This window comes from Bos javanicus, chromosome 21 (assembly GCF_032452875.1).
Source record: "Bos javanicus breed banteng chromosome 21, ARS-OSU_banteng_1.0, whole genome shotgun sequence".
Taxonomy (NCBI): domain Eukaryota; kingdom Metazoa; phylum Chordata; class Mammalia; order Artiodactyla; family Bovidae; genus Bos; species Bos javanicus.
In genome coordinates, this window is record NC_083888.1 from 29020149 (window position 1) to 29034487 (window position 14339).

Sequence of the window (14339 nt, forward strand, 5' to 3'; positions counted from 1 at the left end):
TGTGAACCCAAGGACTATAGCCCACTAGGCTCCTCTGTCCATGGGACTTTCCAGGCAGGAATACTGGAGTGGGTTGCTATTTCCTTCTCCCAGGGATCTTCCCAACCCAGGGATTGAACCCATGTCTTCTGCATTGCAGGCAGATTCTTTACCGTCTGAGGCACCAGGGAAGCCTTTTATATAGAGAAATGCTCTCAAATTTACCTTTCACTTTTAAAAACATTAAACCTCCTTCAAAAGGACTTATGCCAGCATGCCCCCACGGCTCCCAGGACTGTTGTATTCAGTGCTCCTAACCCTGTGGCAGGCCGCTGTTGACCTATGCCTCTGCCAGAGACTCCTGGACACCCACAGGCAAGTCTGACTCAGTCTCTTGTGGGGTCACTGCTCCTTTCTCCTGGATCCTGGTGTGCACAAGGGTTTGCTTGTGCCATCCAAGAGTCCATTCCCCCAGTCCTGCAAAAGTTCTGTAATCAAATCCCACTGACCTTCAAAGTCAAATTCCCTGGGGGTTCTCATGCCCTTTGCCAGATCCTCAGGTTGGGAAATCTGTTGTGGTTCCTAGAACTTTTGTAACAGTGTGAGAATTTCTTTGGTATAGTTGATCACTAGTTTGTGGGTTGTCTGCTTGGTGGCTCTACGGAGGCGCTAATGGCGACCTCCTCCAAGAGGACTTATGCCACATGCCATGCCTCCCAGGCCTGCTGCAGCCAGAGCCCCTGTCCCCAGTGCAGGCCACTGCTGACCCGTGCCTCTGCAGGAGACACTCAAACACTCAAAGGCTGGCTTAGTCTCTTGTGGGGTTTCTGGGTCCTGATGCATACAAGGATTTATTTGAGCCCTCTGAGCGTCTCTGGTGGGTATGGGGTTTGATTCTAAATGCAATTTTACCCCTCCTACTATCTTATTGGGGCTTCTCCTTTGCCCTTGGATGTGGGGTATCTTTTTTTGGTGGGATTATATTCAGTTCGGTTCAGTTCAGTCACTCAGTCCTGTCCGACTCTTTGCAACCCCATGGACTGCAGCATGCCAGGCCTCCCTGTCCATCACCAACTCCTGGAGTTTACTCAAACTCATGTTCATTGGGTCAGAGGATGTCAGCCAACCACCTCATCCTCTGTCGTGCCCTTCTCCTCCAGCCTTCAATCTTTCCCAGCATCAGGGATTAGATTGCTAAGTTGCTTCAGTCGTGTCCGACTCTGTGCGACCCCATAGATGGCAGCCCACCAGGATCCCCCGTCCCTGGGATTCTCCAGGCAAGAACACTGGAGTGGGTTGCCATTTCCTTCTCCAATGCATGAAAGTGAAAAGTGAAAGTGAAGTCGCTCAGCCGTGTCCGACTCTTCGAGACCCCATGGACTGCAACCCACCAGGCTCCTCCATCCATGGGATTTTCCAGGCAAGAGTACTGGAGTGGGGTGCCATTGCTTTCTCCAAGGGAATTAATAGTCATGAATCTGTCCTGCAAGTTCCAAGGCCCAGCCTTGTCACAGAAGACCTTCAGAACCCACAGAAATGGGTGAACACACACTATTAAAAATTTTATTAGACTGTCAGCCTTGTGTATCTCCTCCAAAAACATGTTGGTCATAAAAACATGTTTTAGTTCTCTTCAGCCAATTTGATGCAATTTCCTTCAGTGCCACTTGGTTATAGTTAATGTCTTTTTTATACTTACATCCACAAAGTAGGAAAAATAATGCAAAGCAGGTCATATTCTAAAATAGAAAGCAGTAAAGGGTAAAGCTCTGGATCTCCCACCACCTCAAAAAACTAAAATAAAAAGAGCAAAGCAAAGTGAATCTCACATTATGCATCTGAAGCATTTTATTTCTAAATTTTACAAAGCAATAGAAAACTTGTTCACTTTTATAGCCAGACAGAAAGATAATAATAGCATTTGTAGCTATGGAGATGTAATTGAGCTTTTATTTAAATATGGTAGAGAGTTTGGGTTCATTATAGGAAACAAATGAACAGCAACAAATCATCAGTTGGCTTTATCATCCATGAGGTGCTGGGTGGACCATCTCTTGTGTTGTAATTGAACTACAGAGCCAGGGCTTGATGAAAGCCAACCCTCTGCAAATTTGAATAGTAATAGTCATTGTTCTGATAGTCATCATCATAACAAAATAGTCCCTGTCCTCACTGCTGTATTTAAGTAGAAAAAGTAAAGAAAGCTTGCCAATTGTAAAAGCAATTCTTAACTTTGCCAGTGGAAAACACTGAATTTGATCATCTTCTTGTCTCTGCCTATGCCTAAACTCCTTTCCTGAATTCTAATTCCTGTTTTTCTCCTAATCTGATAATTTCCTTCTATCCTTATCATCTCCCTGCCCAATTAGGGAGCTGCAGAGGAACATGGGGTAAAACCTACCTGAACAATCTCCTGCAGGGTTCACCAGATTCCTGATAGATCATGAATGTTGAGCTAAAGGTCCTTGACAGGTTCCAGGTTCTTCCAAAAAAGCAGATAAAGTCCCAAACAATAAGCTTTAAGTTAGTTCTCTTTTAAAATTGGGTAAGACTAGTTGAGCATTTCTGATTTCTTTCAATCTTATCCCCTTCCATTTCGTGAAGGAAAATTCAAGGATGAGGATAAGAATTTACTCATTAAAAAGTATAAATTGACTTCTGTTTAAAGATGACTATGCTTGCTCTCATTCTTCTTCAAAGTCCACCCAAAACTACATAAACAATAACAACAAAAGAAAAATAGAGAAAAAGATACATCCAACTTAAATAGGTAAAATGGAGGGTCTACAGTTTATGACCCATTTGTGTGTTCTTGCCCCAGCTGTTCTCATCACTGGAAAAGTGTCAGAGGTGTACAGGACAAAAAGCGTGGTGACAGCAATTGCCAGCATCAAGTAGACATTCTGGAAAAAGCTTGAGAGGATATTCCTGGAGGCAGAGGATCCTCAGGGCAAGCAGTAGCAGATTTTATTGGAGGACCCTGAAAGACAAATGCATGTGGAAGTGGAAGACAGGATCCCTAAATCACTTCCTGCCACTTTCCCAACCCCAGCCCAGCCTCCCACTAGCTGAATGAGGTGCCTCACTGGTCACTTCAAAGACGAGTCATGCAGAGATGAATAGCCTGGTCCTAAGTGTAAACACTGCAAAATAATACAAGTGAGCTTATTTACAAAACAGAAACAGAAACTCTCCTCTGGTAACAAACTTACGGTTACCAGAGGAGAAACATGGGGAGGGATGAATCAGGACTTTGGGATCAATATACATACTACTCTATATAAGAACTATAACTGATAAAGACTTACTGTATAGCACAGGGAACTCTACTCAATCTTCTGTGATAACCTATATGAGAAGAGAATCTGAAGAAGAATGAATATATGTAGCATGTATAACTGAATCACTTAGCTGTACTCCTGAATCTAAGACAAGGTTATCAGCTATATTCCAATAAAAGGTAATCAACTACACTCCAATACATTAAAAAAAAAAATACTACCATCAAGCTGTCAACTGGCTGCACCCATTGATGGAGAGAGGGAAGATAAAAGGAGAAGACAAGGGCATATTAAGGACATATATCACAAGAGGCACTATTCAAGGGAACAGGAAGTCTGACCAATAAAATTCTTCATTGCTGCTAAAAGATATGTGTAGCAGACAACATTCCATCACTGAAACAAGAGCTCATGTGACAGTTAGGATGTAACTGTCAAAGACAAAAAGAGAGGATGAGAACATGCCAGGGTCCAGGAATAACTGGAAAAGAGGAAGCACACTACACAAATGAAAAATCTGTATGAAGGAGAGAATAGGCAGATGTGATAATTATGTCTTGACCGATAGATCTGGGGGAAATCTCTTAACTAAGAGGAACTATGGCAACCCACTCCAGTATTCTTGCCTGGAAAATCTCATGGATGGAGCCTGGTAGGTTACAGTCCATGGGGTCACAGAGTCAGACACGACTGAGCAACTTCACTTCAGAGAATTTAAAAATATATGTAAATCTCTGTTTAGAAGAATGATGACAGAGAAGCAAGCATGCAAAGGTGACACAACTCTCCCTTGCTGCTTTTAACTTTTTCACTTCCACAATATACAAGGCTGTATACTGTCACCCTGCTTGTTGAACTTCTATGCAGAGTACATCATGAGAAACGCTGGACTGGAGGAAGCACAAGCTGGAATCAAGATTGCCGGGAGAAATATTAATCACCTCAGATATGCAGATGACACCACCCTTATGGCAGAAAGTGAAGAGGAACTAAAAAGCCTCTTGATGAAAGTGAAAGAGGAGAGTGAAAAAGTTGGCTTAAAGCTCAACATTCAGAAAACTAAGATCATGGCATCCAGTCCCATCACTTCATGGGAAATAGATGAGGAAACAGTGGCTGACTTTATTTTTTGGGCTCCAAAATTACTGCAGATGATGATTGCAGCCATGAAATTAAAAGACGCTTACTCCTTGGAAGGAAAGTTATGACCAACCTAGACAGCATATTAAAAAGCAGAGACATTACTTTGTCAAAAAAGGTCTGTCTAGTCAAGGCTATGATTTTTCCAGTAGTCCTGTATGGATATGAGAGCTGGACTGTAAAGAAAGCTGAGCACAGAAGAATTGATGTTTTTGAACTGTGGTGTTGGAGAAGACTCTTGAGAGTCCCTTGGACTGGAAGGAGATCCAACCAGTTCATCCTAAAGGAGATCAGTCCTGGGTGTTCATTGGAAAGACTGATATTGAAGCTGAAACGCCAATACTTTGGCCACCTGATGCAAAGAATTGACTCATTTGAAAAGACCCTGATGCTGGGAAAGATTGAGGACAGGAGGAGAAGGGGACGACAGAGGATGAGATGGTTGGACGGCATCACTGACTCAATGGACATGGGTTTGGGTGGACTCTGGGAGTTGGTGATGGACAGGGAGGCCTAGCATGCTGTGATTCATGGGGTCACAAAGAGTAGAACACAACTGAGCGACTGAACTGAACTGAATTTTCACTTTCATCAAGAGGTTCTTTAGTTCTTCTTCACTTTCTGCCATAAGGGTGGTATCATCTGCATATCTGAGGTTATTAATATTTCTCCCAGCAATCTTGATTCCAGCTTGTGCTTCTTCCAGCCCAGCTTTTCTCATGATGTACTCTGCATATAAGTTAATTAAGCAGGGTGACAATATATAGCCTTGATGAACTCCTTTTCCTATTTGGAACCAGTCTGTTGTTCCATGTCCAGTTCTAACTGTTGCTTCCTGAATTGCATATAGGTTTCTGAAGAGGCAGGTCAGGTGGTCTGGTATTCCCATCTCTTTCAGAATTTTCCACAGTTGATTGTGATCCACACAGTCAAAGGCTTTGGCATAGTCAAGAAAGCAGAAATAGATGTTTTTCTGGAACTCTCTTGCTTTTTCCATGATCCAGCGGATGCTGGCAATTTGATCTCTGGTTCCTCTGCCTTTTCTAAAACCAGCTTGAACATCTGGAAGTTCATGGTTCACGTATTGCTGAAGCCTGGCTTGGAGACTTTTGGGCATTACTTTATTAGCATGTGAGATGAGTACAATTGTACTGTAGTTTGAGCATTCTTTGGCATTGCCTTTCTTTGGGATTGGAATGAAAACACCTTTTCCTGTCCTGTGGCCACTGCTGTGTTTTCCAAATTTGCTGACATATTGAGTGCAGCACTTTCACAGCATCATCTTCCAGGATTTGAAATAGCTCAAGTGGAATTCCATCACCTCCACTAGCTTTGTTCATAGTGATGCTTTCCAAGGCCCACTTGACTTCACATTCCAGGATATCAGGCTCTAGGTGAGTGATCACACCATCGTGATTATCTGGGTCATTAAGATCTTTTTTGTACATATATATGTATATAAAACATATATAGAGAGGATTACATATAAAATTATATATATATATAACTCTCCTTTCATATATTATATAGTTATCTTTTACATATTATACATATAAAATTCTATTTTTGTATATATAATTATCATTGTATATTTATATCTATATTTATATATATAGTCCATTCTGAAGGAGATCAGCCCTGGGATTTCTTAGGAAGGAATGATGCTAAAGCTGAAACTCCAGTACTTTGGCCACCTCATGTGAAGAGTTAACTCATTGGAAAAGACTCTGATGTTGGGAGGGATTGGGGGCAGGAGGAGAAGGGGACGACAGAGGATGAGATGGTTGGATGGCATCACTGACTCGATGGACGTGAGTCTGAGTGAACGCCGGGAGTTGATGGACAGGGAGGCCTGGCGTGCTGCGATTCATGGGGTCGTAAAGAGTAGGACACGGCTGAGCGACTGAACTGAACTGACATATATATCAAACTCCACACTTAGAGTATAGATAATACTTGTTCACTATTTCAGGTGACCAAGAAGCATACACAAAATCCAACCACATATTAAGCCACAGAGTAAAATGTCAACAAATTGCAAAGAATAAAACAGAAGAAATATTTTCTAATTCCATTCCTATAAAACTAAAATTTTTCAGTAAAAATATCAAATACAAAATTAAAAAAATAGAAATAAAGCCCTCAGATTAAAAGCAAATTAAATTGAATATTACATAATATAAACAAAGTAATGATCATGAAAACTTACATATCGGGTCCTATTAAATACAGCTAGAACTATGCTCAGAATGTGACTCAACAAAATAAATTGAAGCAGAAAGAAAACATTGGTAAAGATAAAAATCTTATTAAATTAACTAGAAGTACAAAACCTGTAGAACCAATATAATCAGATTTTTTAAAATAAAATTCAAAACCATTAGCTAATATAATCAAGTGGGTAGAAACTTTTTAAACATCAAAAAGAGAATATTAATAAACAAGGCTAGTTTGCTCTGTTTTATAAAGACATGTGAAGAACCTGAATGAAATAGATTATTTCCTAGGAAATTCTTGGGGAAAATACCAAAAATGATCTCAGCAAAATGTTCCCTAGATATTTCTAGTACATATATATATATATCTATAAGATATATATATATACATATATATATTATTATATCTATGGACTTTTCAGTCTGTTTTGTTGATTTCTTGATTTTCATTCTGTTTGAATTTTTCACTTTCCCTGAGAATGATTTTTATAGAATACTCAGGAAAAAATTGTCAGTATGCAAATTACTCAAACACCAGGCCTACACACTTTTGCATAGAAAAGTTTACCAAATCTTTAAGGACACTAAAATTTTATATTTAAGCCTCACAGCATGCTAAAAGAAGAACATTTCCCAAATTCTTTTAATGAAACAAACAAAATTTATAGTAGCCCCAACCAAGATAGCACAAAAATCTACAGATAAATCTTTATTATGAATATTAATGGAAGTATTATAAATAAAATATTAGACATGGAAGGCAGCAGTATAGCGCTATTCCCAGTAACACCAGGGTGGCTTACTACTGCAAAACCTATTTATCTAGTTCATTATATATTCCCATGATGCATTATATTAAGTAAAAAATTGAAAACAAATGAGAAAAAGATATTTTAATGACCTTCAATATCTCTCCTTGGTTTGAAAAACTGACTTAAAATTGTGACTGATAGAATATGTATATTTTGGCCCCAGATCCATTCTCATGCTTGATGGAAGAAAACCAGAAGCATGACAGTTAAGGGCAGGGACCAGTCTAGGATATCAAGCATCATTATTACCATTGAGTGTTTCTACAGTGGTACTAGCTGAAAAATTTAGGAAGAAGCATGACGTATGAAAACTTGAAGGGAAGAGATAAAGTCACCTTTGATTGTAGTTAACATGATCCATATGGAAATGGAATTAGAAAATATTTCTTCTATTTTGGGCTTAGAAAAGGAAGAGGAACCAGAGATCTAATTGCCAACATTCACTGGATCATAGAGAAAGCAAGGGAATTCCAGAAAAACATCTACTGCTGTTTCATCAACCACTCAAAAGCCTTTGACTGTGTGGATCATAACAAACTGTGGAAAGCTCTTAAAGAGATGGGAATACCAGACCATTTCACCTGTCCCATGAGAAACCTGTATGTGGGTCAAGAAACAACAGTTAGAACCCTGTATGGAACAACTGATTGGTTCAAGATTGAGAAAGGAGTACAACAGGGCTGTCTGCTGTCACTCTGTTTGTTTAAACTATATATTGAGCACATCATGAGAAACTCATGTCAGGCCGGATGAGTTGCAAGCTGGAATCAAGGTAGGCAGAAGAAACATTAACAACCTCAGATAGGCAGATGATACTACTCTAATGGCAGAAAGTGAAGAGGAACTAAAGAGCCTCTTGATGAGGGTGAAGGAGGAGAGTGAAAGAGCCAGCTTAAAACTTAATATTAAAAACACTAAGATCATGGCATCGGCCCCATTGCTTCATGGCAAATAGAAGGGGAAAAGGTGGAAGTAGTGTCAGATTTTCTCTTCTGGGGCTCTAAAATCACTGCAGATGGTGACTGCAGCCATGAAATCAGATGATTGCTTCTTGGCAGGAAAGCTATGACAAACTTAGACAGTGTCTTGAAAAGCAGAGACATTACTCTGCCAACAAATGTCCGTATAGTCAGGGCTATGGTCTTCCCAGTGGTCATGTACCATTGTGAGAGCTGAACTGTGAAGAATTGATGTCTTTGAATTGTGGTGCTGAAGAAGACTCCTGAAAGTCCCTTTAACAGCAAGGAGGTCAAACCAGTCTATCTTAAAGGAAATCAGCCCTGAATACTCATTGGAAGGATTGATGCTGAAGCTGAAGCTCCAGTATTTTGGTCATCTGATTCGAACAGCCAACTCACTGGAAAAGTCCCTGATGCTGGGAAAGATTGAAGACAGAAGCAGAAGAGAGAGTCAGAGAATGGCATCACCAATGCAGTGGACATGAACTTGGGCAAACTTTGGGAGATGGCGAGGGACAGGGAGGTTTGGTGTGCTGCTATCCATTGGGTTGCAAAGAGTTGGACCCGACTGAGCAGCTGAACTGACTGACTGACAGCTTGATTATATCAGCAAAGACCTTACTTTCAAATAAAGTCTATTCTTGGGTACAATGTATCTTTGGGGGCGACACAGTTTAATCAGCAACAAATGCAGTAATAGATGTGTTAAAATATGTTAGATGCATGCTAGAGACAAGACATGCACATTTCAATGAAGATATTGTAAAGACACATATCTGAGGGGAAAAGTAAGGAGATGAGTGGGATATACAGCAGAATGCCATTTATGTAACTTAAAATATATGTGCAAAAAAAAATTAAAAAATTAAAAAAAATTAAAAAAAATAAAATAAAATAAAAAAAATAATAAAATAAAATAAAATATATGTGCACAACTAGGTCTACATGTTTTAAAAAAGCCCATACAAGGGAAGAACACAGATTAAAATGGGAACACACATTAAAGCGGGCCTAAGGAATGGGGTTTGGAATGGGGATAAAAGTATTAAAAAAAAAAAAAAAAGAAATGCTCTGCTCTAAGGCACTGACCTGAGCTATGATATTTTTGCACTTGAGGTCCAAAAAAATTAATAATCACATTAACATGTGAGAATAACAGCAAATACACATTTACCATTTCCTGTGTGTCACACACTGTGCTAGCTCTGGCATATATATGTGTATGTGTGCGTTCAACTAATTAAATAGAAGACCACTCTCATGACTCTTAACTTTCCTTCTTACTTGACCCCTTAAATGGCCTTTTTAGAATGTTGCATTATTAAGCAATATAAATTTATAGAAATGTTAACAATTGAGGAGATTCAATGAAATCTCTGATGCAAATCTCTAAAAATCTTTTTAAGAAGAACACTGAGAGTGGTTCATTCTGTATTTGTCACTTTCTTAAAGTAGTATCTAATGTAACATAGGAAGGAACAACTCTGAATATTGAGTCTTCCTTTTGTTCTGCAAATTAATAAATTGTTCCTCATTTAATTTGTAGATCGACTCCCTTATCAAATCCCCTTGTACATGGATTGTATTTGTTCTTGGCCCTCTATTCTCAATGCTGAAAGCTTTATTTGATGTCAACTATCCTGGTCATTAAATGAATGATGACAGAATGGACTCCTTTAGAGGCCAAAGCTGCCTTAGGTGACAGAGATTTCAGCTTCCCAGCCCTGAATGTGTTTGAAGGCACAAAATAAGAATCACAAGATCATCAAGAAAGACATGAAGTAAGTGTGAATTTTCTTTAGTCCCATTTGACTTTCTCGGAGAAGAGAAGACCTGGCCCTTTCTATCTGTCCCCAGAGACAGACTGGAGCTTCTGTTCTGTTCTCAAAGTGCACTATGGATAATATGAAAATGTGTTTCCGGGGAACTTTCTCAGTAGCTGCAACTTTCTCAGCTGACCTGGTGCCATATTAATAAATGTTAAGCCCACAAAGTCCCCACAAGTCAATAAATAATGCAGGCTGAAATCACTAAATATTATGCCTCTGAGGGCCATTTCATTGAAATTCACTGATTCAACACTTTTCTGAGGAAGTTCTGCCTCATTCAGCATTCTTACTATGGAGTTGGCCAGCCTGAGTACCAAGGTCCTTAAAGGCTCTTCTTGCTGCTGTCACCCTTTCCCTGCGCACAAATGATGGGGATACAAAACTGGTTCTCAGAGAATTGCAATTTCATTGTGCCTCCAAAGGCTGGTTCATTTCTTCTCAGTTTCCAAGTCTGTAGAAGAAAATCAGATATGCTCACTCTGCCTGCCTAGCAGATTTTACTCCTCTCCACCCCAGCTATAAAGTTCAAAGCACAAATTGAAAAGCCTTGAAAAGGCTGACTCAAAGTCTTTCCTTTCTGTTAACAATCTCTCAGAGTATTATGTTTGGAAGACTCTGTTTTGTAACTGAGCTCTTATTCTGGAACTTCCAGAGCCAAACATTCAGAAATGATGTGCTATTAATACATTTACTAACAACAAGAGTAAAAACATCTGCAACCCTGTTGCTGAAATTTGGTCTCTGTAAAACAGTGCCAGATTAAATCTCAGAGACACAGTGTTGGGTGAAGTAGAAAGAAATAGCTTTATTATTTTGCCAGGTAAAGGGGACCACAAGGAATGCCCTCAAGACTATGTGCTTTGCCCTGGAGGAGGTAATGAGGAGTCTTACAGTAATGGTTCAAAGAGCAGTGCGTGATCAGCTCCTGGACATTCTTCTGATTGGTTGGTGGTGAGTACTGAGAGTCTGCATCACCCACCTCCTTGTTCCAGCTGGTCTGGGGTCTATGTTCTTGTGGGCAGCAGTTAACTTCTTCCACCTGCTGAAGGTTTCAATATCTGCAAAACAGCTCAAAGGACATGGCTCACAATACTATCCATAGTCCGTGAGGAAGAACTAAGAAAGATCTTTGACTTAGTTTAATAGCTAACATGGTATTATCCTGTCTTTCTGCATTTTCTCACTCCTTTGATTAAATTTATTCCTTGACTAAAGTCCTGCCACAGATAAAAGACAGGTGAAGGATATGTGTGGGCATCTATTTTGGGGAGGCTTCATAGGGTCCTGCTCAATTACAACCCTTGTCACGTTCTCTTCTCTGAGGATAAAGGAGAATGCAGATTGAGGGATTGCTGAGAGAGGAGAGAAGACAAATCAGATGTACTCTGGTGGTGACTACCCGTGGAAAACAAAGGACGCTTTGGGAAAAGCATCTTTACTTTCCTCTTTCAAATTCCTACAATATCACGTGTCTTGCAGGTGCTGTGTGTCCATAGGTACAGAGATGCCTGGTGTCTGTCCTCCTCAGGTTGTCCTTGGTTCAAGGGTAAGGAGAGAGTTCTGGGCAGGTTTGTATACACCGGGCAGGTTTGATTCCCCATAATCCTGTATGTTCCTTCTACACCAGCAGTCAATTGTGATTTATAAGCATTCTTCTGAATGAACATCTGGTGACAAGGAAAGACTCCAAAATATCACAATTTAAAAACAAATGGGGGTCTAAGCAAAACCTGAACCTTTCTTTGTTAGTCATGAACTTTATGGCAGATCACTTAACCTTCTTAACCCTGCACTTCCTCACCCTTAAAATCATGCCAGTGATCCTTAAGATACTGTCAAAGAAGATAATAGGTATTTGCAAATAATCAAAATCATCAAGCAAAATGTAATCTACTCTTTCTTCCTCTCACTCTACACTATATTGTATGTTTCTTATAACTTTAGTTAGGCATGCTACAAGGGATAAGACTTCCTACAAGCCAATTCAAAGACTGCTTTTGGGTAGCAAATTTTATAGAAAATGATGTTAAATGGTTGCAGATGTGGATGCAAGGAGCAGCACAGCTGCCGAAGGCAGAGTCGAGTCTTTGTACAGTCCTGGGAGCCCAGTCAGTATGGCCAACCCCTCTCAAAACTCATGATCAGAGCAGGTTTGCAGCTGATGTCTAGAATATTTCTTTTTTAAGAATTTTACTGAGGTGGAGTTGATTTACAATGTTTGTTAATTTCTGCTGTACAGCAAAGTGATTCAGTTAAGGTGGCATCAGTGGTAAAGAACTTGCCTGCCGATGCAGGAGATATAAGAGATGTGAGTTCAATCCCTGAAGATACTCCAGGAAGATCCGCCAGGAAGATCCCCCGGAGAAGGTAATGGCTACCCACTCCAATTTTCTTGCTTGGAGAACCCCATGGACAGAGGAGCCTGGCGGGCCACTGTCCATAGGGTTTCAAAGAGTCGGACACAACTGAAGCAAGTTAGTATATACATGTGTGTGTACATGTATATGTGTCTGTATTCTTTTCATATTCTTTGCCATTATGGTTTATCACAAGATATGGAATATAGTTCCCTGTGGTATACAGTAGGACCTTGTTTTTTATCCATCATTTATATACTAGTTTGCATCAGCTAATCCCAACTTCCCACTCCACCCCTCCCCCACCCACCTCCAAGTTTGTTCTCTGTATCTGTGAGTCTGTTTCTGTTTTGTAGACATGTTCATTTGTGTCGTATTCTGGAAGAATTCTTAGTCCATTAATGTCTTTTGTAAAAATGCTAAGCCACTTATCCACAATGCTAATTTCTTCCTAGGATAAGGTTTATGCATTATGTCACACAAAAAGGTCTGTTCCAGATTAGGACTAGAAGAAGCCTTTTTTAAAATAAACTTTTTGCAAAGAACATAAATCTCTGTTAGTAATTTGCTAAGAAATAAGGCTGCACTAGCCTTTTGTGTTTGCTCTTTGAGTCTTGTCAACTGAAAAATATGTACAACCTAAAAGTTGCATATTATATTTTATTTGAGGACATTACTGAAAACTACAGCCCAAGAAGGCAGCCTCTCAGATAGCTCTGAGGGACTGTTCCAAAGAGGTAAGGTAGGGGCTATATAAAAGTTGTTGGTGAAAAAAAAAAGCACACATACTGTAACACCCAAAGATTACTGCTAATCACACGCACACACACTAAACTAGACATCTCAAGTGAATGATTTTTGTGCTTTTCTATGTATGAGAACATGTAAGAGTCTGGATTCATTGAAATTGTTCCTTTGATATGCATCTTAACTATCCAGGGTCAGTATCCTGTTTTTATCCATCCTGAATTCTCAGATTCACCATGGGAGGGGGGCATCTGCAGTGGCTGATGGCTCCATAGCCACAACACTTTTTTTTTTTTTTTTACTGACATCTTCTCTTTGTCCACAGCCTGAAGGATGTCATCTTGCCTTAGTGCCACTTGACGGACACCAGTTGGCAGGCTGCAATCTAAGAAGAATCAAGTGAAATCAGGAGCTCCGTGTGCTAATCTGTAACACAGAACAGAATCTCCATTCCCTTGGATGGGACAGCAGGCCTTGGCAAGGATTACCCACCTCCCCCCCAACATGAGGCCCCTGCTTTTTGGTTCTCTGAACCCAAATCCAGATGAGACTGGCCATTTCTAGCTAAAGATCAAGTTACCCTAGGCATAGTTGAAGTAAGAGAACTGTGTTCATTGCTGGTTACATGTTTTCATTTCTATTTCTTTTTTTTTCTCTTTTCTTGGGGGTTGTGAGAGACAAATTTTCGTGAGAGGAAAAAAATATAAACCTTGGCTTTGAAATACTGGCTTCTGTTATCCAGAGGAGCCTGGCGGGCTGTAGTCCATAGCATCAAAAAATGTCAGACACGACTAAAGCAACTTAGCACAGCACAGCACAGCACATCCTTATGCTAGTTCTATGGGACCTGTTTCTTAGTAAGATCACTGTACGAGTGCATGCTCAGTTGATCAGTGATATCTGACTCTTTGCAACCCTGTGGACTATAGCCGCCAGCTCCTCTGTCCATGGAACTTTCCAGGCAAGAATGCTGGAGTGGATTGCCATTTCCTACTCCAGGGGATCTTCCTGATTCAGGG

At 40.1% G+C, this 14339-nt stretch overlaps 1 long non-coding RNA gene across 1 annotated transcript; it reads left to right on the forward strand.

Annotated features, from left to right (window-relative positions):
* Positions 1–10942: 10942 nt before the first annotated feature.
* Positions 10943–14042, forward strand: LOC133233975 (uncharacterized). Its single transcript, XR_009731940.1, has 3 exons — positions 10943–11762; positions 12456–12583; positions 13646–14042. It is a non-coding gene; the product is annotated as an uncharacterized LOC133233975 (long non-coding RNA).
* The last annotated feature ends 297 nt before the right edge of the window (positions 14043–14339 follow it).